This window comes from Staurois parvus, unplaced genomic scaffold, assembly GCF_062004578.1.
Source record: "Staurois parvus isolate SC_StPar_1 unplaced genomic scaffold, SC_StPar_1.0 ptg000432l, whole genome shotgun sequence".
Classification (NCBI taxonomy): Eukaryota; Metazoa; Chordata; class Amphibia; order Anura; family Ranidae; genus Staurois; species Staurois parvus.
In genome coordinates this window covers 2,225,072-2,249,967 of record NW_028318228.1, presented here as the reverse complement: position 1 = coordinate 2,249,967, position 24,896 = coordinate 2,225,072, and the positions used below count along the sequence as shown (strand labels likewise).

At 44.5% G+C, this 24,896-nt stretch overlaps 1 protein-coding gene across 2 annotated transcripts in view; it reads right to left on the bottom strand.

The window, feature by feature from the left end:
* The window catches only part of SEMA4B (semaphorin 4B), a 444,317-nt gene that overhangs the window by 167,628 nt on the left and 251,793 nt on the right, over nt 1-24,896 (bottom strand). For both annotated transcript variants that reach the window (XM_089687631.1, XM_089687632.1), the window contains one exon: nt 2,223-2,302. The gene's annotated coding sequence lies outside the window, so the exon portion shown is untranslated. The remainder of the gene's footprint in view (nt 1-2,222; nt 2,303-24,896) is intronic.

Sequence of the window (24,896 nt, the reverse complement as noted above, 5' to 3'; positions counted from 1 at the left end):
GCAAACTGCATAGGTGTGAACCTAGCCTAAAACTTCTTTTCCTCCAGATGCAAAGAGTGCCCCCTGTCTCTTGCAGTGACCCAAGGGAACAACCTTACCCCAAGATGACTAGATTTACAATTTATATATTTAAGCTTCCTTAAAGCTGAACTCTGGGATTGGTAAAAAAATGACCCTTGTAGTGTGGTTCCCCCACACTGAAAGGGTTAAATGCCTATTTCATTTTAGGGGTATCAGGAGAGGTTGTATTACTTGCCGTACTCCCAGCTTCAGATGGATTCCCTGATCCAGGAGCTCTGCATTGTACAGGGAGGTGGTGAGCATGCACCCGCGGCTGTCAGCGTTTTAGAAAGCAGGCTGGTCAGGGACTGGTACAGAGAGCCTGCTAGAGCGCAGAATAAAGTCATTCTTTCTCTTATTCCTGGACCCCCAGACGTAAAGTGATTCTAAAGGTTCGTTGAAAAAAAAAAGAACAAACACATCATATCTACTTGCTCTGTGTAACGGTTTTGCACAGAGCAGCCCCAATCCTCCTCTTTTTGGGTCCCCTGTCGGCGCTTCTGGCTCCTCTCCCTTGACCATTGACCCTATAGCCAGTTGCTTGATATGCGGGCACTGATGCAAGTTCGCTCCTAAGCCCAGCTCTATGTGTCTATAGGACACATAAAGCTGCAGCTTGGCCCTGCCCCCACTCTCTCCTCATTGGCTTACTGGCTGAGATTGACAGCAGTGGGAGCCAATGGCTCCTGTTGCTGTGTCTCAGTCAATCAGGAGAGAGAACTGGAGTAGCTGAGGGTCCTGTGCACATCGCTGGATTGTGAGGGGGATAAGGTGAGTACTGGGAGAGGGGCAGCACAAACAAAGTTTTCTGCCTTCATGCATAGAATGAAGCCTTCAGCCTTTACAACCATTTTAATGAACATTTAAATGTAATCAAATATATTTTTTCCCATCCCATCCCAGAATAAGGGCCCATTTGCACAGGAAACCTGTGTCCCGTGTGCGCAATCTGGTACGCATGTCACATTGCAAATGCAGTGTGTTTGCCTGCACTGGATTTTCTCATACTGCAGTACCAGGTGATCTGGTACTGCAGTACGAGAAAATAAGGGCCCATTTGCACAGGAAACCCGTGTCCAGGGGCGGACTTACCATTTGGAAACTCGGGCACTGTAGGGGGCTCCATTAGATGCTCCTGGTACCTTTTTCATAGGCTTTTTTGAGTTTGGGCAAGGACACAGGGGCCCCATGACCCCTTATTGCCCGGGGCCCCATGAGTTGTCAGTCCGCCCCTGCCCGCGTCCCGTGTGCATTTCACAAGTGCGCACGGGTTTCCTGTGCAAATGGGCCAGACTCATCCCCCTTACCAACCACTCCGTATCCACCTCCCCCCTCTGTCATTCCCTCCACTGGCTTCCGATTGCCCAACGCATAGAATTCAAAATACTAATATTGACGTACAAAGCTGTTCATAACACTGCCCCAAACTACATCACCGACCTGATATCCATCTACCACTCAAAACGCACTCTCCGCTCCTCACAAGACCTCCTACTCTCTAGTTCCCTGGTCTCCTCCCATGCCCATCTCCAGGACTTCTCCAGGGCTTCCCCCATCCTCTGGGACTCACTACCCCAATCCATCAGACTGTCACCTACCCTCCTCACCTTTAGGCGCACCCTGAAAACCCATCTCTTCAGAGAAGCCTACCCCGCCCTCACCTAAATGCCGATCTCCTCCGCTCTTCCCACCACTCCATCCCCCACACCTATCTCCTCCTGTACCACTCTCCCCTCCCTCCTAGATTGTAAGCTCCAAGGAGCAGGGCCCTCGAACCTCTCGTGTATTGTATTGTATTGTTACTGTACTGTCTCGTGTATTGTCTCCCATTATAATGTACAGTGCTGAGCAAACTATTGGCACTATATAAATACTGTATAATAATAATAAATAATAATAATCTGGTTACAGTGCATTGTAAAATTTAGTACGATGAATGAATTGGCTGAAAATCGCATCCCACTGAATCCCACAGGAATGCGGACCGTGTTCCTGTGCAATTCCATTGTGAACTGGCCCTAAAGGAGGAAAACATCAATGTATCAACGTATGACTTGTGATAGCTAGGAAACAAGCAGGGCAAAGGACAGCCAACGCATTTCGGCAGACGCATTGCACATTATATTTTAGTAAACTACATATACTTGATAAACTGGACTTACCTACAACGAAAACAGGATCCTCTTTACTGTCCTCTTGTTTGTGCCGTCCTCTTTGTGGCAGTGCCCAGTTTGATAAAATTCTGTGATGTAAAAATAAATACAAATTCCCATAAGATCGCATAGTCATATTACAAATATATGAACTCGGTGTGTTTGACTTAAAATGAACCTAAAGCCATTTTTCTGGATTGAACCCCTGCCAAGTTCTTATTGCTGTTGGCATACCTACTGGGAAGATTCAACCTCTTTATTTGTTTCTGTGATTAATGTCACCGGGACTGGAAATGGGTGAAAATACAAAATCCTGAGTGGCCGCCAGTACAGGAAGAGAAGAGAAGGGATTTCCCTTATTTGAAGAGATTTCTTCTCACTTTCTGTTCAATATCTTGAAATGGGAAATAAAGGGCAGACACAATCTTAAACAAGGTTTTAATCATTTGCTACTCTATCCAAAATAAAAAACGTTAAATTAAAGTTCGTATGTGATTAAAAACTCATATGTATTTATGCAGCACCCTCCTAGGCTAAGGATGCCAAGAAAATGTAGTGTGGCTTGCTCTGTAACCAGAGGAAATGTGATCTGTTGTCTTGCTCTGTACTAGCAACAAAGTCTGACGATTTGATTGGTTCCTCTTGACTCTGTTGAGAACCAGGGGTGGACTGACCATTCGGAAACTCGGGCACTGCCCGAGGGCCCGGGGTCAGTAGGGGGCCCCATGAGATGCCCCTGGTACCTTTTTCATAGGCTTTTTTGAGTTTGGGCAAGGACACAGGGGCCCCATGATTCCCTATTGCCTGGGGGCCCCATGAGTTGTCAGTCCACCCCTGTTGAGAACCTTCCAGAGCTCAGGGCGAGAAATTCAAGTGCTTGGACTGTGCTTTTACCATGCTCCAGCCAGTCCCTGGGGAGGTGTGCCCAGATGGAGGGTGGGAGGCAGGTAAGTATTTAGGGAATGGGCATATCTGTTCTTCCTCAGGAAGAAGTGGGACTGTGTCAATCAGAGGGTTGCTAAGCCCTGAAGCCCTCCTGAACTGGCTGCTGGACTACTCCCTCACTGGATCAAGCCCATGGCCTTGCTTCTGCTGGGATTTATGAACAGAGCCCAATCTCCTGAGCTGCACTTTATCTATGGTCCCCAGTTATGGATGTAAAAAACTGCTCCAATGTGCCTAGTGTGCTACTCCATCTTGATGGATTTTAAGCTGCAAGAGCTCCATTCCACTAATAATTGCTAATAATTGCCCAAACTTATCTTGTGGTAGTCAGCTGCAGGAAGCGTAGACTTTTCCAGTCTTCTTTTATGTCCTACCCATGCTCTAACATTCTCCTGAGAGTAAAAGACTGCTGCTGCTACCTAGTGGAGATGTGCCCCTGCTAACTTTGTGCCTAATTCTCCTGGTCCACAGATGGAAATGAAAGACTCTGTTGCTGCCACCAATTTGTGCTTAGATGTTTTGAAGTATCTTATGCCCCATTGTGCTCCCCAGTTACAGGTTTCAGCAATAGATCTAAATAAAAAGACATCCCCTAGACCACATGTGTCAACCACAAGGCCCATGGGCCCAATCCAGCCCACCAGGCCATTTCATGTGGCCCTTGCACCTCTCCTGCAGTTGCGGCACCCCTCATCTCTACCACCCTTTTCTTGTCTCAGCAGTTGGCAGCAGAGAGGAGGACAGAACTCCTACAGATCCTGTCCTTCTCTGTGTAGCCACAGCACCCCCTCGTCTCCACCTCCCCTGGTCTCAGCATTCAACAGACTCTGGCAGCTCGCTCCAGCCCTCCACTGGTCCTCCTCCAGACACTGTACTTTCTGTTTCTCAGCTGCGCCCCTAGCTTCTTCCCAGCAGCAGCAGAAGGTAAAGAGGTTCACTGTGATATAAGGGAAGGTGGGAGACTTGTGATGGTGGGGGAGTTCTTGACATTTGATGTAAGGGGGAGTGGGGTGCTCTGGACATTAAGTTTTACAAATACAGTACAACTGGCCCTTTGAGGGCAACCAAAATGCTGATGCGACCCACAATGAAATTTAGTTTGACACCCCAGCCCTAGACTGATTATCAAACCAGCGTGAGTGAACTGTTGCTGTCTGCCTGGCTGCCTCTGCACTAATTTGGGGGAAGAACCTATGGAATCCAGCAGCTTTTTCAGGGGTGAGCACTATATGTAGTTGAAATCTAAATTGTACACTTGGGTCTCCAACTCCTCAGCCAGAATGTGACCACATTTAACCAAACTCACACACATACAGTAATACTAAGTTCTAAAACCAGGACTGCCAGATAAAAAATAAGGGCAGCTCTAAGAGGTAACTTCTCCAGCCTGTACCACCCCATTCTGAAAACCAATTTATGGGTGTTCCTATGGAGGAAGGTACAGCCAGCATTGAGCCCCTTCCCTATATTTAAGCTTTTATTTTCCTATTATGAAATGAACACAATAGCAATTATTGTTTATACATTGGTGAAAGATCACATGCTGCTGAGTTTCTGTGTGATTTGTCTGCAGCTGCTGGTAAATATACAGCCCCGGCAGATGGAACACAGCACAGCAGCACCGATCTTTCACCTATGAATGAACAATCAGTGCTGTTGAGTCAGTGGCACGCAGAACACCCTGCTGAGAGAGACAAGTGCTGTCACTCACAAATTCACCTCCTTGCTAACAGCCTTGTCGCACGGCAAGGGGGCAAACTGTCCTACCATGCTGCTTAGCTGTGGCTGGACAGATTCGGTCAGGATCAGGTATTACATGTACATGGTCGCCCAAGGGAATGAATAAGACTCTAAAAATTGTTCATGAACACTTCAGGGGCGGACTGACAACTCATGGGGCCCCCGGGCAATAGGGGATCATGGGGCCCCTGTGTCCTTGCCCACATTCAAAAAAGCCTATAAAAAAAGGTACCAGGGGCATTTCATGGGCCCCTTACTGACCCCGGGCCCTTGGGCAGTGCCCGAGTGCTCGAATGGTCAGTCCGCCCCTGATGAAGTGTGAACTTTCAAAGCCTCAGTGAACAATTGAAAAGTGTATGTGAGGTTAGAATGAGCAAGCCAGGCAGTGCCAGGACAAGGTCATCTAGCGCCCAGAGCGAAGATGCCAAGCAGCGCCCCCCACCAATATGTATCACCAAAAATCCACTCCCCCCCAAAAAAAACTGAGCACTAATCTATACGTTTATCCCCAAGCATACATTTCCTTTTGCAAAACCAATATTCTCCCTCCAAATCACCCCCTCCCTGTACAGACCCCCCCCCCTCCTCCACTGTAATCCCCTACCCAGCAAAAATCTTTACCCCCACCATCCCCCCTCCCAACTCAAATCCTCTCCCTCCCCAAATTACCCCTGCTAGCACAAATCCTCTACCCTTCAAATTTCCCCTCTGAGTATGATCCTCTCTCTCCCTCAAAATCCCCCCTGCTAACACAAATCCTTCCCTCAAATTTCCCTTCCTTGCAGAAATCCCCCCTAATCCCCCCTACTAGTACAAATCCTCTCTCCTAAATCCCCCTTCCTAATACAAATCCCCCCTCCTCCTAGTACAACTACTCTCCCCCCCAAACCCTCTCCTAGCACTAATGCTATTTTCCCTCCCCCACCTAGCACAAATAATCTCATCCCCAGGACAAATGTTTGTTACTCTGCAGCTTCTGTCACTACTCCTGCCAGCTTGCAGGTAGGAACTATTCACACAGAGCCCCCACCTCACATGATACCACTAAGCCCAGGGCAGATGCATCTGCTTTCCACCCCTTGACCCAGCCCTGCTGCCAGGGTAATCCCAATTGGTTCTGCTTTGTATCTCTTTGCATCCAAAACTCAATAAAATAAATAAATAAAAAAAAAGAAATGTTTGTGATACAGCAAATTACTTCTGTAAATGTATTATTTTATTTCCCATTTGCTTAGAGCTCTGACACATTACATAGTACATTACTCCTTCCTTCTCCACTGAGGCTTACAATATACAACAGTCTACAGAAAGCCTGTTCTTAGACTGTGTCAGGAAAATGAACGCACATAAACACTGGGAGTACACAGAAATTTACAGCACGGTGAAAGTGTTGACATATTAGAGCCATTTGTGACCAACAGGTTCTCAATACAGGCATACCTCGGTTTACGAACGCCTCGGTTAATGTTATTTTCGGTTTACGAATGAAAATCCATTGAAAACAATGGCTCGGTTTACAAATTTTTTTTCGCAATACAAACTAATTGGTTTTCAATGCATTTACAATTTTTTTTTAAATCATGTCCCTGCACAGTACTATGCTTTTAAAGTGCACTTTATAAAGAGTTTTGAACAGATAAAACTTTTTTTGACTTTTTTCTGACCTCCGGAACGGATCAATTGGTTTTCAATGCATTTACGAATTAATATTTAATCATGTCCCTGTACAGTATTTTTGCCTTTAAAGTGCACTTTATAAAGAGTTTTGAACAGATAAAATACTTTTTTTAAACTTTTTTCTGACTTCCAGAACGGATTAATTGGTTTTCAATGCATTCCTATGGGAAACTGCGTTTTGGTTTACAAATTTTTTGAAATACGAAAAGTCCCACGGAACAAATTAAATTTGTAAACCGAGGTACGCCTGTACAATAAATATTTCTTGACAAAACTAGAATGAAGCACAGTGGCTAAATGGTTAGCACTGCCACCTGGCAGTACTAGGGTCATTGGTTCAAATCTCAACTGTGGCACCGCGTGCCTGGCGTTTGCATGTTCTCCCTGTGCCTCTGTGGGTTTCCTCCAGGTACTCTGGTTTCCTCACATGCTCATAGGTTAATTGGATCCTGTCTAACCCCTGGGCACGAGAGCCTGTTCATTTGAATGGACTCCTGTGCCCCGTGACATGCAGAGAAGTCCCTGCACTTCTTCTGAAAACAGCCCACATGGGAACCTCGATTCCCAGTATGGCTGGTTTTCCAGTGTGGGCAGCATGCCATTAGAACTAATGGCACCCACCCACGGGCCCGCATTCCTCTGTGCGGATGCATGGATTTTCATGCGCACCCGCACATATGTGAACCTAGACTTTAGGGACGTTAGATTGTAAGCCCTTTTGAGGGTTGGGGACTGATGAGAATGTACAATATATATGTAAAGTGCTAAATTGATGGTGCTGTAATAAATAAATTTCTTGTCTTCCGTCCCTTTTATGCTGGACTTCTACTTGTAATATACACGTTGTATATATTCAGCTTCTTGCAGTGGAAAAAGTGATAGATGGACTCCACATTATTATTAATTAGGTTTTCACCCATAGTGCTAATATCAGCTATTCATACAACAAGCCATGTTCTTTTGAGGAAAAATACACAGCCAAGGTTTGCTCTGCTCTCTATCAGGCCGTCAGCTGTGTGCTCTGACAGGTCTTATAACACTGCACAGGGAGCCATGCTGGCCAATGAGTTAGTGAGGATAGCATGCAATGATTCAGCCTTGGAAAAATCACCAGGACAGCATACAGGATGATGAAACTGCAGTGAAGGAAGGTAAATCATTAATCTTTCCATTGCCTGCAGTCTGACCACAGTAAGCTGGAACTAACTCTGAATTGCTTACTCATTCAGAAAACAGATTTAATCGAGCTTGCCTCTGGAGGAAGAAAGTTCACTGATACATGTAAGAAGAACAATAAAATAGGTATATAAAAGAGTACATTACTTGGAAATGCCTTCAACCCCTATGCCGGGGGTCAACAGCATTGCTAGCCTGTAAGTCTGCAATGAACATTTCACCCTGATTATTACCAGCCACCCTACTCCCAAAAAAGCCCTGCTTCTCCCTACTGTTGAGTCCATTTAACATTGTCATTTCACCCAGCCCTGATGAAGGGGGGGTTTTGTGGTCTCTGAAATGCGTTGGTTGTCCTTTGCCCTCCTAGGTGTAACCAGTTTGGCTTTGTACTTTATAAAGAGTGTCATCAGTGTTGGCCAACAGCTATTAAACAGCATGATTTTACATTGGCATAGTCCAACGCATGCAGGCGACTGAGTTCCTTTGACATGGACAAAAATTAAAGGAAATATAAAAATGAAAGAAGACTAAGACCAATGCCGGTTACATTTAGAATCTTGCCAGGACTTGGATAACTAGTTATCTATTTATGTGCCCTAGGTGATCTTGAGGAAAGTTTTGGTGACCTCAGCGCTTGTCTAAGCTGAAATTAGCTCTTCAATACTTAAATACAGCTGCTAAAAATAATAAAGCATCAGAGTCGTTATAAAGAGAAAGATGAGATCCCACTGCAATGGTATATTTAGAAGTAGTTTTCTTTCACAGAAAAGCTGATTCCAGCGGAACACATTGTGTTATGTGTCACAGCTCTTCAAAGGCATCAAAACAAAGGAGAAGGAAGGTTACTAGTCTACGTGTCTTCACAAATCATCATGGTGAGGTTATTTAGATAATTATTGTGAGAATGATGTATCATATCTGTATTTAATATTCAGACTTGGAATCTAAAAACTACAGTACAAGATACTGTATAACTTATTACATAGGAGCATATTTATAAAGTGGGTAATCTGACATTCACCAGTCACTGCAGGTGGTTTCTTTGGTGCACATGTTTTTAAATTGATTAAAGGGAACATCCAGTGAAAGTCATATTCACTGCTTTTTAAGTGTGGCCTTTAGACATGAAATCAAGAAGCAAAGATGTTCTATGCTATAGTAGGGTGCCCAGACGTCCCTATTTTCCAGGGATAGTCCCTACTTTCAGGTGGCTGTCCCCAGATAAAAAAGAGTCCCCGATTGTGTCCCTGGCCCCAGCAAGCGTGAGATGGAGTGAGGAAATTGTATTACATTTCTGATTTTTTCTGAATTCTAGTCATGCTTAAATTTTGTCAAATTGTTTAGATTTTTTAATTGTAAAAGCAAGGAAAATTATACTTATATGTATTGCTAATATAATAATTTAAATATAAACTATAATGGGGGCGTGATATTGTGGGTGTGGTTAAAAGCAGGTGTGGTGATTAGGGTGTCCCCGGATTTAAAAATCTGTCACCTTATGTTATAGAGAACACCTAGAAATGTTATTGGTGCCTAATTTGTAACTTAAAAAATTCAATTTTTTTCTTAAATTGCTCCTGAAAAGTTCTTTGCATTTCATGTACCTAAACACTCCTGTACCTTGAGTCTTATAGCCGTATTTACCCAGTGTGAGATCACCTAAGGCACTGCTGCCCTGACTGCTAGCTTTAGATTTGGTGATGTCACTACTGTGCTGCTCACTGTTCTTCTTGCTGAATAGAAAGCTGTACCTGAGTACCTACAATGCAAAGATCTCCTGGTTTCGGCTTCATAAAAGGTTTCGTACATACAGGACGATTAGCCCTGGTGCATGAGACTCCTGCATTTAGATGTGGGTGGAGGTCACAGGTGCACTGTCCAACATCGCTGCTGGTAGCCTGTGAGAGGCTAACAATTGCTGTGGATAGATAGGGTGGGATGGTATGCCTAGTGGTACTAACTCTTAGGGCAGTATGCACCCAGGGACACATATGGGCTGGACAGCACACATGTGACCCCTGTCTACAGCTAAATGTCCAGTAGGCATGTAAGGGTGCTGGATTAGATGGCAGTTCCCACCAAGCAGTCCCAGGACCCATACTGCTTCTTCTCTAGATGGAATAGTTAAGTATCTGACTTTTCGGAAATACTCTGTCATCTTGTGTCACTCAACCTTCTTGCCAGAGGGTCACCTTCCCACACATTTACGGCCTGAGGCCTGTTACTCAGAATAATGAATGTCGACATGCAGAATGCTTTTCAACAGTTTACTGAAGAACGTGCACAACATTACAGTCCATAACCCAAATTCCTGAACATTGTCTTACAATGCAGAACACAGTACCTCCATATGTTGCTGAACAGTACAGTGCAGAACACTTTGCTGCAGTTCTAATCTAGCCACCATCCCCATAGGGTAGTTCCACATACAGGGTGCCCCTCAATCTTAGGCCTTGAGGCTATTCTGAACCAAGCCACAGATCTGCTAGATGAAGGTTGTGGTTATCAAGGTTCTTCCACCTTCTTCCTTGTGTCCTCCTAGCAGTTGAGAAGTCCAGCTCTCTCCTACTCTAGTGCACAGGCCACAGACCTGGTATTGGTCAAGGGTGACCTGTTCCCATTCCCCAAACTGCCAGACACATCCACATGATATTAAAGGGGCACGTACTCAACCCACTACATCACCAGGGGGGTGTCATCAAATAAAAGACACTACATCTGCCATCATGCATGAGGCCTAATTTAGGGATTGCAGTTTCTGGTCATATGCAGGACAATATGCAGGGAGGCTTTTTTCTTTCCTCTATTAATGCAAGGAGCAGAATATATTTTACATTGTGTGGGAATGGAAACGCCTGACCTAGATATTTAAGTGGTTCAAAAACTTCCCCAATCACTAGATTACTAGGCACATGGTGAGTGTAGGTAGTGGGTGGACTGCTGCACTACAACGCATGTTTAGATCTAAATACAGAAGCTTTCCATGATGAATAATATCTTTCGCCTTTATACTTCTAGAGACAAAGGAGCTTCTACCACATCACACGGCAGACATCTAATTACAGACAAGCCAATATCAGTACTGTTCTGTTATGCCGCTGCCACTTTAACATGAATACAGCAGAGACTTTCCAATTCTGGTAATAGAGAAACCTGAATTAAATGAGCTTGGTATATACTTGGCTGCCAGCACATGGAAATTTCAACACCCTGGGGCAGATAGGGCTGAACTCTCCAATATGTGTAATATTCCTCTGTCTCCCTCTCTACTATAAATATCAGTGTGATTTTCCTCCTCTGAGTGCATTATTATAATCTAGCTGTTTGTCTGGTTTATAAATAGACTCACTATCAGAGGAATACTGGTGGGAAATAGACGTGCGAAGAGAACTCCGCACGTCAGTAACCCATTGTGTACACATCCCGTGATCACACATATAATGTAACATCTAGTAAGATATAATTTGCTTCACGTGGTCATATGGCAAAGCACTTGATGAATGGACAGGGGTTTCTTTGTTCAGAAGAAAGGCACCAGTACATTGACAACCAGGGGCAAACTGACAACTCATGGGGCCCCTGGGCAATAGGGGATCATGGGGCCCCTGTGTCCTTGACCAAACTCACAAAAGCCTATGAAAAAGGTACCAGGGGCATCTCATGGGGCCCCCTACTGACCCCGGGCCTCGGGCAGTGCCCGAGTTTCCAAATGATCAGTCTGCTGACAGCTGAATGCTGGGCACAAAACCTTTCATTTAAAAATATTCATTTAAAAATGTTAAATGTAAAAATATTAAAATTTAAAAATATTTAAAAACATTCATATCCTTGCAAAAGTCATGGAAAGATAATCAAAGTGCTGCATGTACTGTAGCTTGTGCAGAGAGCAGAGCAGTGGGAGGGGCTCAGCAGGCCCACCCATTGCAAGCTGCATGGGGAATTCTACAGGAGGGGGTGGAGACAAGACCAGTCATTCTGCACAAGGAGACAGAGCAGTAGTGACCGATCTTTATTACAGGTAGACTCACACTGGATTTCTGCAAAGATTTGGAAGAAATACACAAACAGGGCCGGTGCCTCTACTAGGCAAACTAGGGCCTACTGCCACCTAGGGGGACCTGCAGCAGCACAGGCCGTCACGGTCTCTGTGTGGGACACCGCCACATCATGAATGATCCTTCAGCTCAGAGGAGGGGTGGCAGAGGGGAGAAAGAAAGGACAGAGGAAGATGCCGAGTGTCTGAGGCCAGTGAAGCAATTGAGCTGCCATGCTTCCAGTGTTCCTCTCAGACTCAGTCCCTTACTGCAAGCTGGCTGGCAGCTGCTGATCAGTTCCAGTTGTTCTCTTCTCATTCATCAGCAGAGGCAGAGCTGCGCCTGCAGGGGAAGGTAATGTCCGACTCTGATGTCTCGTGTCTGTATGAGTGTGACCCAGCCAGGCATCCATCACATGTGCAATGTGTTGGTGAATGATGACATCATCACAATCCCACAGCCTGCTCTTCTAGAGCCTGCTGGGCCTGCTGATCTGTGTCAGTGTTGGTGGTGGTGTTCTGTGTCGAATCTGTCACTGTGTGTGATCGTTCAGTTCAGGTGTTCTCTGTGTGTGTGGCCTGAGCTGCCTGCTGTCACAGCGTTTTATCTCCATTTCCTGGGGAATTCCAGCCTGGGATCCATCAGAGTGCGGATCCATCGTCCTCCACTCACTCCAACAGTCACCCTGCCACTGCCAGCCACAGATACAGTCTGTCTGTGACACTGATTTTGTCTTTAATATTGGTGCTGGTGGCATCTTATGGCACTTATTTTTGCAAATTAAAAGAAATGTAGCAGTTTCATGTTTTGTTGATTTAATGTTTTCTACTGTTTTTTTTTTTATTTGTATTTATTTACTTTTGGGGGGGGGGGGGGGGGACACAAGTAGCTGGCCTTGCTCCAGCTCTGTACACACAACACACCAATATTATGTGATATTACCTGTCTCTTGTATATATATATATACAGTGGGGATCGAAAGTTTGGGCACCCCAGCTAAAAATTTGTATTAATGTGCATAAAGAAGCCAAGGAAAGATGGAAAAATCTCCAAAAGGCATCAAATTACAGATTAGACATTCTTATAATATGTCAACAAAAGTTAGATTTTATTTCCATCATTTACACTTTCAAAATAACAGAAAACAAAAAAATGGCGTCTGCAAAAGTTTGGGCACCCTGCAGAGTTAATATCTTGTACTGCCCCCTTTGGCAAGTATCACAGCTTGTAAACGCTTTTTGTAGCCAGCCAAGAGTCTTTCAATTCTTGTTTGAGGTATCTTTGCCCATTCTTCCTTACAAAAGTCTTCCAGTTCTTTGAGATTTCTGGGCTGTCTGTCACGCACTGCTCTTTTAAGGTCTATCTATAGATTTTCAATTATGTTGAGGTCAGGAGATTGTGAAGGCCATGGCAAAACCTTCAGTTTACACCTCTTGATGTAATCCCCCGTGGATTTCGAGGTGTGTTTAGGATCATTATCCATTTGTAGAAGCCATCCTCTCTTTAACTTCAGCTTTTTCACAGATGGCATCAAGTTACCATCCAAAATTTGCTGAAATTTTATTGAATCCATTTTTCCTTCTACTCGTGAGATGTTCCCTGTGCCACTGGCTGCAACACAACCCCAAAGCATGATTGATCCAACCCCATGCTTAACAGTTGGACAGAGGTTCTTTTCATTAAATTCTGTGCCCCTTCTTCTCCAAACGTACCTTTGCTCATTCCGGCCAAAAAGTTAAATTTTAACATCATCGGTCCACAGAACTTGTTTCTAAAATGCATCAGGCTTGTTTATATGTTCATTTGCAAAGTTCAAACGATGATTTTTGTGGTGAGGACGTAGAAGAGGTTTTCTTCGGATGACTCTTCCATGAAGACCATATTTGGACAAGTATCTCTTTATAGTGAAATAGTGTACCACAGCTCCAGTGTCTGCCAGATCTTTCTGGAGGGATCGTGCAGTCAAACGTGGGTTTTGAATTGTTTTTCTCACAATCCTGCGAGCTGTTCTGTCTGATATTTTTCTTGGTCTTCCAGATCTTGCTTTAACTTCCACTGTTCCTGATGACTGTCATTTCTTAAGTACATTCCGAACAGAGGATATTGACATCTGAAAACGCTTTGCTATCTTCTTATAGCCTTCTCCAGCTTTGTGAGCCTCAACTATTTTCAGTTTCAGTTTTCTAGACAACTGCTTAGAAGAACCCATGGTGCTGATTGTTGGGGCAAGGTCAGATGAGTCTGGGCATTTAAAACCTTTGAGATTGACATAACCTGGTCTTTCCAGATGATGATTGAGAATAATCCATGACACTAGCAGGTCTCAGCTTTGCAAAGGGGGCAGTGCGTGCTATAAATTCTGCAGGGTGCCCAAACTTTTGCAGACGCCATTTTTTTGTTTTCTGTTATTTTGAAAGTGTAAATGATGGAAATAAAATCTAACTTTTGTTGACATATTATAAGAATGTCTAATCTGTAATTTGATGCCTTTTGGAGATTTTTCCATCTTTCCTTGGCTTCTTTATGCACATGAATACAAATTTTTAGCTGGGGTGCCCAAACTTTCGATCTCCACTGTATATATATATGTATAGACAATATATTTGTTACTCTTGGAGTTCAGCTTTAAGCTATTCATCCAAAATTTGTCACTTCAGCGGGTTCAGACAAGAGCCTCTCTGTAAGGGCTCATTCACATGTGAGGACGGGGGTCAGTAAAACCCCACGGTTTAGCCGTGGGTTTACTGCCTCCCAAGCGCTCCCCCTTTACCTGCAGAGACAGCTCCCCCTTTTTTGCTGCAGAGGTACTGCCTGCCAAAAGCTACAGGGGCTATGATCCATTGTGTGGCCACAAAGGAAAGCATCACGGCCACGGCATATGTATGCCCCTGGTCACTGCCTCTGCAACTACACAGTGAGTGGTTGGAGGGGCCAGTGCCACACAATTGCGATACACTAGTGTGGGCTTCAAAGAGCTAATTCTGGAGTTGAGGGGCCTTACACTCGCCTGTCAAATACTCTCTGAAGAGCGATCCAAATTTGGACCGCTCATCAGAAAGCAAAGTTCATGTGAACAAGCCCTTAACAAAGATATCCCCTGCAAACATACTGGGCTGCCCTTGTTATGTGAAATGTAGGAAAGCTGGTGAATGATGGCCATTCGTGCATTTTTAGAGATCACAGATGCCAATCAAATATGATCATGTACTAATTTAAAAAAATGGATTGGGCTTCTAAGGTCACCTGTACTTTAAGTATCACTGCTCATTGTATTATAATAATGAATAGTCTGGGCTGCATAACCTGCACTTGTATAACTAGGATCTGCTTTCCAGGTATTAAGTTTTCTTTGAGAAATGCTTACTAAAAATGAGAAACAAATATATGGGCTGCAAATGCCAACTGCCCTCTAAAAATGCTAGCTGCCTGGCTGTTACTCCGACCCATTGACTTTAATACTGTATGTTTGGGTCACGATGGGGTTGATTTACTCAAAGCAAATAGGCTGTTCAATTTGCAAGAGACTTTTCACTTTGAAAGGGAATTTTCCCTTAGTGAATGACGTGAAGCTCTGCTGAATTCCATTATCCAATCATATTCAAGCAAAAGTACTGATTTATTATTTTCCTTGCATGTGATTGGGTATTCTTTGTAAAGTGAATTTTCACCACGTTTTCTAAGCTCCCTTCCAAACTGAACAGCCTATTTGCCTTTAGTAAATCATCCCCATTGACCCAAGAGTCAAGTATACAGATAAGGAAAGTTAGAAGTCCTTATCTACATAGAACAGTTTTTCTGAGTCAGTGACTCATAATGCTGAAACCAGTGAGCCTGTGTGTTTCTATTATGACAGGTGCACATGTATGGGTGTATGGGTCCATTGGTGACACGGACTATGCAGTATCACACCTTATGACATGGTTTTTATAGCTGATTTTTAAAGTGTTACTAAACCCACAACAGTAAAATCAGTCTGTATATGCATTAAAGCATGCTTGTTATACTCACTATGGAACGTAAGGGGTTAATCCTCTGAATTGTGTAAAAATGCTGTTTGATCCTGTCTTCTCTGATCCTCCCCTTCTTCCAGTGTCTCCCCCCCTTATCTCCTGATGAGATATAAAGTGTGGAGACACTCTACACATGCACAGTTTGGTGTGTATTGCTAGATGGTTTTTCTTTTTCTTGGTAGAGTGCATGTGATTAGCACAGGGCCAATCAGCACTGTCTAGACAGAGGTCAGGGGTTATGCATCCTCCTAGAGCAAAATAACACCTCTTACCACAAGCTTTAACATGTGCTTTGCTGGACACTGATAGAAGTCACAAGACTGCTCTAGCTGCCAATGAGAAAAGGTATTTAGCAATTTATATTTGCTAAAGTAATTGTATTTCCATGTTCTATGTACTGTGGGAGACAGTGGTGTATTTAGTTCATGTGCTGCCCTAGGCAACACTAAAATCGAGGGCCTCCCACCCCACCAGCACTCCCCCCACACCCCACCACCACAGCCCATCACTGCAAACAACCCATCCACCGGCACCAACAACCAATGCACATCACCCACTGCCGCCACTGTGACCACCCGATTCATGGACTAACCTTAACATCAGCAATAAAAAAAAGCATCTGGTCATCTCCGGACCTTCCAGCAGCATGCAGCCTCCTCCGGATCTAATGGCTGAGCTGACCAGGTCCCCATCCCTGCCATTTGTGTCCCTTCTTGAAAATTGCCACTTAGGCAAATGCCTTGTTTGTCCTTGCGGTAAAAACGACACTGGTGGGAGACCAGATATAGTGAATGCAGAGTCCTGGATTTAGTAACACTTTAACTGTCCGAGTAACCAACCACCATCATTAGCAGAAGCTACAGTGAAAAAGTTCCAACCCCCAGTCTATGATGTTGCTGTATGTATGCTTCTGATATGGATGGGATCATTTTCTTTAGGGTGGGAAATTACCAGTAGGAAACCATGTAGGTATCAAGAAGCCATGCTTTATATGCTGCCTCCACATAAACTGAATTTAGAAGCTCAAGTTAAAATAGAAGTTAATTGCATTATTCTGTGAAAACACCATTCTCCAAGGACCAATGAATAAGCTCAGTAGTAGTCTTGGTACAAATATCATGTATAAGAGTTTTCCATTATGTGTGACTAATTAGTGAAGCCTAAAGGACAGGAGGTGAGCACGTAGGACTTCAGTGTGACAATACCATGGTAACCTCACATTATAATTATAGTCACTTACTCTTTATAGCTGCATGGTCAACGGAGCAACCATTTCTTTCTCATTATATAGACTGTTTAATTTGAAAGGAGATTCTACAATCAGTCTCATGAACATGATATTGTTCATCTCCACCCCTTGTATATCCACCATTTGTATCACATATTATTTTACTTGTTCAACAGGCCCATCATGAGGCTTTAAATGTACCCATAATAACGATAGCTAGGGATGTTGCCCACTTAAGGTCATTGGAATCTTGGGGGGAAAGTCTAATTCTTTGGTTTTGAGTTATTGTTTCACTTCAATAATGTATCAATAGGCACGTCAGTGCGTATGCTTGTGTGAATCGATCATGCTTGACTATATGCGTATGTATGTTTATATAAAAGGATTGTTTGGCAGTTGGACTGTAGTGGTATTCATCTACCATCAGTTGCCTTCATCAAGGCCAAGAAAATAGAAAAAACTCACATACAAAAAACATGCAAATATATACAAATAAATTATGATAATTGTTATTATTTCTTCTCATTTCCCACATTAAGGTCTATTGTACAAAAATACATGCATTAAACCACTGTACTGGAATCAAACTGCACCCCACCAACTGGCCTGTGGTTCTTGAAGGTTAATGAAATTAATTGCTGGAGGAACTCACGATGGCTGTCAATCACACAAAAGAACAGTTCCGCAAAACATGGTACTATCGGGCAGATTTTATTACTACAGATACTTATATAGCACCACCAGTTTACGCAGCACTTTACATATATATTGTACATTCACATCAGTCCCTAACCCTCAAGGGGCATACAATCTAAGGTCCCTAACTCACATTCATACATACACATACTAGGGCCATTTTAGACAGGATCCAATTAACCTACCAGCATTTCTTTGGAGTGTGGGAGGAAACTGGAGTACCCAGAGGAAACTCACACAGACACAGGGAGAACATGCAAACTCCAGGAAGGTGGTTCAGATTTGAACCAACAACCCTAGCACTGCCAGGCAGAAGTGCTAACCATTTAGCCACGGTACTGGAAACAAACTGCACCCCACCAACTGGCCTGTGGTTCTTGAAGGTTAATGAAATTAATTGCTGGAGGAACTCACGGTAGCTGTCAATCAGGGGCGGACTGACCATTTGGAAACTCGGTCACTGCCCGAGGGCCCAGGGTCAGTAGGGGGGGCCCCATGAGATGCTCTTGGTACCTTTTTCATAGGATTTTTTGAGTTTGGGCAAGGACACAGGGGCTCCATGATCCCCTATTGCCCGGGGGCCCCATGAGTTGTCAGTTCGCCCCTGCTGTCAATCACACAAAAGAACAGTTCCGCAAAACATGGTACTATCGGCCAGATTTTTGCCTTCTCAAACTCTTATTGGGCTATTCGTGGGTAATTCTGAGACGTAGTATGAGAGATCTTCCATGGCCTGAGCCCTCATATGCAAACATTGCTTGGGAATGACTACAGTTGGGACCCCTATCCTCCCATCCTTTCCACCTCTTTTTCCCTACCCTGCCCTTCTCTTCTTCTTGCAGCACTTTCTTGGCTTACTTTCTTTTCCATGATACTCTGGCTTGCTATCACCTCTTGAGACTTGATATGCAGTTTTCAGGCCCAGAGGTTAAACTCCTTACGATCGCTTCCTTCTTAACAGTCATCCAGACACTCCTCATTATATCCCTAGCGGTTAAATCGGCTACTTAATTGTGCAGGAGAAACTTTGTGCAGAAAGTGTCTACAAGACCAGTATTCTTTCTGACTCCATTACCATTATTTCTTTCAGGTCAATATGTCATAACATTACACTTGATAACATTACACTTGTAGTGCAATGAAAATGCAGCTCTTTTGTACATCTGCAACTCCTAATATCTGTATGTTTGTAAAAATTCAAAATAAAGAATTAAAAAAAATATATGCATTAAAAACCATAGTAATGTTTATAACAAACAACAGTTATTGCTTTTTGGACAATATATGTAACTCCCACCCAGGGCTTTTTTTCTCAGAAAATAGGTGCAGGTACTCCTCCCTTCTGAGTCACCCTTGACTCCGCCCCCTACCACCTCTGAGCATATCCCTTCGTTCCACCCCCTACCCATCTACAAATACCGCCCCTTTTAAAAAATACAGAACCAAGTATCATTTTGTGGTACTAAGTAATTTGTATGGAAATTTTTAATGATAGCAAGAAAAACAGTAAAACTAGATCCCCTGCAGTCAGCAACAATAGACTCCCTGCAACAAAATATCCCCCCGCAATAATAGATTCACCCCAACAGCAATAGACCCCCTCAGAAGAAACGATAGATCTCCAGGACACCAAAATCAATAGATCCATCATCAGCCAGCAACAAAAGACCCCTCCCTCAACAATAGATGCCTCTAAGCACTTCCTTTTCACATCAGAGTCCCCAGCCCCCCCCCTTTTAAAAACATCATAGTCCTCAGTCCCCCTGTTATATGAGTCCTCAGTCACTACCCCCATTTCACATAAGATTCTCATCACCCCCCTTCCAAGTTAGAGTCCCTAGTCCTTACCATTCTTCAAATCTGAGTCCTCAGTCCCCCCATCCTTTCACATCAGAGTCCTCAGCCCCGCCCCCTCCCTTTTAAAAAATCATAGTCCTCAGTCCCCCTTTTACATATGAGTCCTCAATTACTACACCCCTTTCACATAAAATTTCTCCTCACCCCCCTTTCCCCTTCCACATTAAAGTCCTCAGTCCTTACCATTCTTCAAGTCTGAGTCCTTAGTCCCCCCGTCCTTTCACATCAAAGTCCTCAGCCCCCCCCCCCTTTTAAAAACATCATAGTCCTGAGTTCCCCTTTTACATATGAGTCCTCAGTCACTACCCCCATTTCACATAAGATTACTCATCACCCCCCTTACACGTTAGAGTCCTCAGTCCTTACCATTCTTTAAATTCGAGTCCTCAGTCCCCCCATCATTTCACATCAGAGTCCTCTGCCCCCCTCCCCCCAAGTTTTCCACAAGAGAGTTCTATGTTCCAGTCTTCATCACAGCCAGGGGCAGGGGGTTAGAGGTGGAGCAGGTCTAAACAGAGGTGGGCTTCTGCCCCCTTCTGAATGCAGGAGGTGCCCTGAATGCCGCTAGCCCTAGGGCTGTGCCATGCATTCCCATGGTGCTGGTGGCCGCCCTGCCTGGATGGAAATGTGTGAGGCTATACAAAAGTACTGGACATAGTGTGGAACCCCTGACAACTCCAGACAGCACCAGGGGTGTATTTACCACAAGGCAAACAAGACATTTGCCTAGGGCGGCATTTTTCAGGGGGGGCAGCACTACCCCTCGGAAGAAGGGACGGAAGAAAAAACACATGGGGGGTTCCGAGAGAGGTTGTGGGTTTTCCCAGGGATGTCCGGATCTGTGAAGGTGAGTGTCTTTCTCTCTCTCGCCATGGGAGATGGTGGCTGGTGTATGGATGGAGATGGAACCTGGTGGGTTCCGAGAGAGGTTGTGGGTTTTCCCAGGGATGTCCGGATCTGTGAAGGTGAGTGTCTTTCTCTCTCTCACCATGGGAGATGGTGGCTGGTGTATGGATGGAGATGGAACCTGGTGGGTTCCGAGAGAGGTTGTGGGTTTTCCCAGGGATGTCCGGATCTGTGAAGGTGAGTATCTTTCTCTCTCTCGCCATGGGAGATGGTGGCTGGTGTATGGATGGAGATGGAACCTGGTGGGTTCCGAGAGAGGTTGTGGGTTTTCCCAGGGATGTCCGGATCTGTGAAGGTGAGTGTCTTTCTCTCTCTCGCCATGGGGGATGGTGGCTGGTGTATGGGGGGGCAGTAGTAGTGGAAGGCTCTCTTGGGTGGGAGGGTGTTGTTGGTCAATATCAGGCTCTCTCTATGGAGGGGCGCCTAGGGCAGCACAAAACCTAAATACACCACTGGACAGCACACCAGGATGCTTTAGCACCCCGGCTGAGAAATTCTGATTTAACAGACCAAAAGGGAGCAAAGAAGAGAAAATCATTGTTAGAGTTTACATGCATTATAAGGGCATTTAAGGACAGCTCTGAGAAACGCAAAGCTAGAAAATGTACATTCTCATTCAAAAACACAAAAACGGATTTATCCGAAACCATTCTGTAAGAAGCTGAGATGAGATTAAAAACCAAATTCCTTGTTCTCAGCTGTGAAAATCCGTCTGATCTTTCCTAATTGGACTAACATAAAGTGGTTCTAATATCCTAGAATGCAGACCGAATTATACCGCTCGGAACAAATGGTCACACTTTTTCTAGGACATATACTCTTTGTGACAGAACTGGTAAAACATTGATAAGAATCATAGTCTAAAACATTTACAAGTAACATAGCAGCAATTAAGCGCCATATCATGGAAAGTGTATGAAATAATAATTGTGTTACACATAACAGGCTGTCAGGTTCTTCCTTTACTTTATTTAACTACTTCTGTGTGCTTCAAGCAGAACTAAACTCTCTCAATCAACATTAACTATTTTTAATCCTTATGCGTCTAGCCTGAGCAAATAGATAGGAAGGCATATTGTATTTTTTACATTTCTTCAGTTGCTTCCTGGTTTGTGGCCTAGGCTAAAATTATGTCATACAACCCAGGAGTCTTCATGGGCATTTTTTTCTTTCACTTGGAGGATGGGCTTTCTGTTGGAATACAGTGTTCATGTACCGTATTTGCCGGCGTATAAGACGACCCCCTACTTTTCCTGTTAAAATATAGGGTTTGAGCTATACTCGCCGTATAAGACTACCCCTCTTCCAACACACACCAAATAAAAATGAAAAAACATCAGATTTGATTTCAATATGGTATGGTATTTCAGTATGGTATTCCAATGATGGGGTGCTATTCCTCCCACTGACACCAATGATGGGGCAAGATTCCTCGCTCTGACATCAATGATGGGGCACTATTCCTCCCACTGATACCAATGATGAGGCACTACTCCTCCCACTGACACCAATGATGGGGCACTATTCCTCCCACTGATACCAATGATGGGACACTATTCCTCCCACTGACACCAATGATGGTGCCCCATCATTAGTGTCAGTGTGTGAGGAATAGTGTCCCATCATTAGTGTCAGTGGGAGGAATAGTGCCCCATCATTGGTGTCAGTGGGAGGAGTAGTGCCCCATCATTGGTGTCAGTTGGAGGAATAGTGTCCCATCATTAGTGTCAGTGGGAGGAATAGTGCTCTATCATTGGTGTCAGTGGGAGGAATAGCACCCCATCATTGGTGTCAGTGGGAGGAATAGTGCCTCATCATTGGTATCAGTGGCAGGAATTGCGCCCCATCATTGGTGTCAGTGGGAGGAATAGCGCCCCATCATTGGTATCAGTGGAAGGAATAGTGCCCCATCGTTGGTATCAGTGGCGGGAAAAGTGCCCCATCATTGGTATCAGTGGGGAGAATAGTGCCCCATCATTGGTGTCAGTGGGGGGGGGAATAGTGCCCCATCGTTGGTGTCAGTGGGGAGGAGGAATAGTGCCCCATCGTTGGTGTCAGTGGGGGAGGAACAGTGCCTCATCGTTGGTGTCAGTGTGGAGGAGGAATAGTGCCTCATCGTTGGTGTGAGTGGGGGAGGAATAGTGCCCCATCATTGGTGTCATTGGGGAGGAGGAATAGTGCCCCATCGTTGGTGTCAGTGGGGGAGGAACAGTGCCCCATCGTTAGTGTCAGTGGGGGAGAGGAATAGTGCCAAGAGTGTCACAGCATGGTGCTGCTGCACACTTACTGGCCGCTCCCTCACTGGATTTTCGCGGGGCTGCTCGGCTCCGCCTCCTCGCCGGTGATTGGTCGCCTGTGTGCCTTTCCAGTGCTGGCGCCCAATCACCGGTGAGGAGGCGGAGCCGAGCGGCCACGCGACCATCGAGCTGCCGAACTGAAAGAAGGAGCAGCCGCGCTTCCTGGACCGGATCGTCGTGGGACCGGGACCGGAGCCAGGTAAGGTACAGCAGCCCCTCTGCCCACCCCTGTACTTAGTGTTCCTTCTACCACCTCCCTTACTCAAGATGGCTATGGCTATAAATGCTAGGTGTTTTCAAAGTGATTTCTCAACAAAATAAAGTAGGGAGACATTGATGAATGGGGGAGTTTTCACTGAATGTTAGAAATGAATTAAATTGAGTTTTCAGTTTGCGGTTCTCATATACAGTTTAGTTCCGAGATCCAAAAGCTGCCCCCTATACACCCACACTGGAAATGTGTATATTAGCCGGGAAGTGTCAGCTAAGGTAATACTAGATACCTACTATAAGCTTTAAATCAATTTTATTTTACTTGGAGTTTTGTATTCAAATGGATACTATTTCAAAAAGTTACAACTGAACTCCAGGTATAATCAAAGTGTTACTAAACCCACAGCAGTAAAATCAGTCTGTATATACAATAAAGCATGCTTGTTATACTCACTGTGGACATTAGGGGTTAATCCTTTGCATTGTGTAAAAAGGCTGTTTGATCCTGTCTGCTCTGCCCCTCCTCTTGTTCAAATGTCCATCTGATAAGACAGACTGAACCTGTAGCCACATGCACATGCTCAGTGTGGTGTGAATTGCTAGGTTTTTTTTTACTTCTTGGGAGAGTGCATGTGATCAGCACAGGGACAATCAGCACTTTCCAGACAGAGGGTAAGGGGTTCTTCATCGCTCCTCAAACGCTCCCCAAATGCCTTATGCGCGGTTTTGAGGCGGTTGATAGGCGTTTGCAAAGCGTTAAAACTGCACCACAAATGCCTATAATGAAGTTAAATGGTATTAACGCTCCGCAACCGCGTCGCAACCGCACTGCAAATGCCTGCCAGGCATTTGCATAGCGGAACCATATACTTGATTGGGAGGCTTCAACTCCTCCTGACTCCACACGAGGCGTCAGTTTTGCCGCAATGCAACGCGATGCTAACGCTTCAGTGTGAACAGCACTATGTGCTGCCATGTGCAGAATTTTCATAGGCCTTTGAGAAGTGTTAAAAACGCTTCCCAAACGCCTGTCTGATGCCTGCTGACAAAGCTAGTGTGAACGTAGCCTTATAGAGAAAATCTGCTCTCAATACACTGCCTCTTAAAATGTCTATATAGTCAGCGCCGGAATAGGTGTCCCTAGTCACGTTAACCTTCACATGTAGGGTTAAATTATTCGGCCTCCAGTCATGAGGGGCGCTAACACACATGAAAGCAGTTATATATAATTCACAACATGGTCTTCCACCATGCGAACAAAGTGAACTGAATTTCTACTTTTCTGTCCTTCACTAATGCATTAAAATAATATAGTCTAGTCATTACAAATCTGTAGTTGATTTACTATATGAGGTATACTATGGTCCATTTGCTAACATGGGCAGCACAGTGGCTAAATGGTTAGCACTTCCGCCTGGCAGTACTAGGGTCATTGGTTTGAATCTCAGCCATGGTACCACCTGTCTGGAGTTTGCATGTTCTCCCTGTGCCTGCATGGGTACTCTGGTTTCCTCCCACACTCCAAAGACATGCTGGTAGGTGAATTGGCTCCTGTCTAAATTGGCCCTAATATGTGTATGTATGAATGTGAGTTAGGGACCTTAGATTGTACGCCCCTTGAGGGTTAGGGACTGATGTGAATGTATAATATATATGTAAAGCGCTGCGTAAAACTGACAGCGCTATATAAGTACCTGAAATAAATAAAAATAACATGCAGGGCCTTGCTCCAGGCATTGCTTTTAAATTCTTTTAAGAAGTGTGTTTTGGTACCACCATAAAGATTTACTACTCTTTCTATACACTGACTTTTTTTTTTTGAACAGGTATTACAATATATTTTTCACAAGGGAGATACAAAGCTTTAAGGCTAGGCTCACACCTATGCAGGTTGCGTTTGAGCC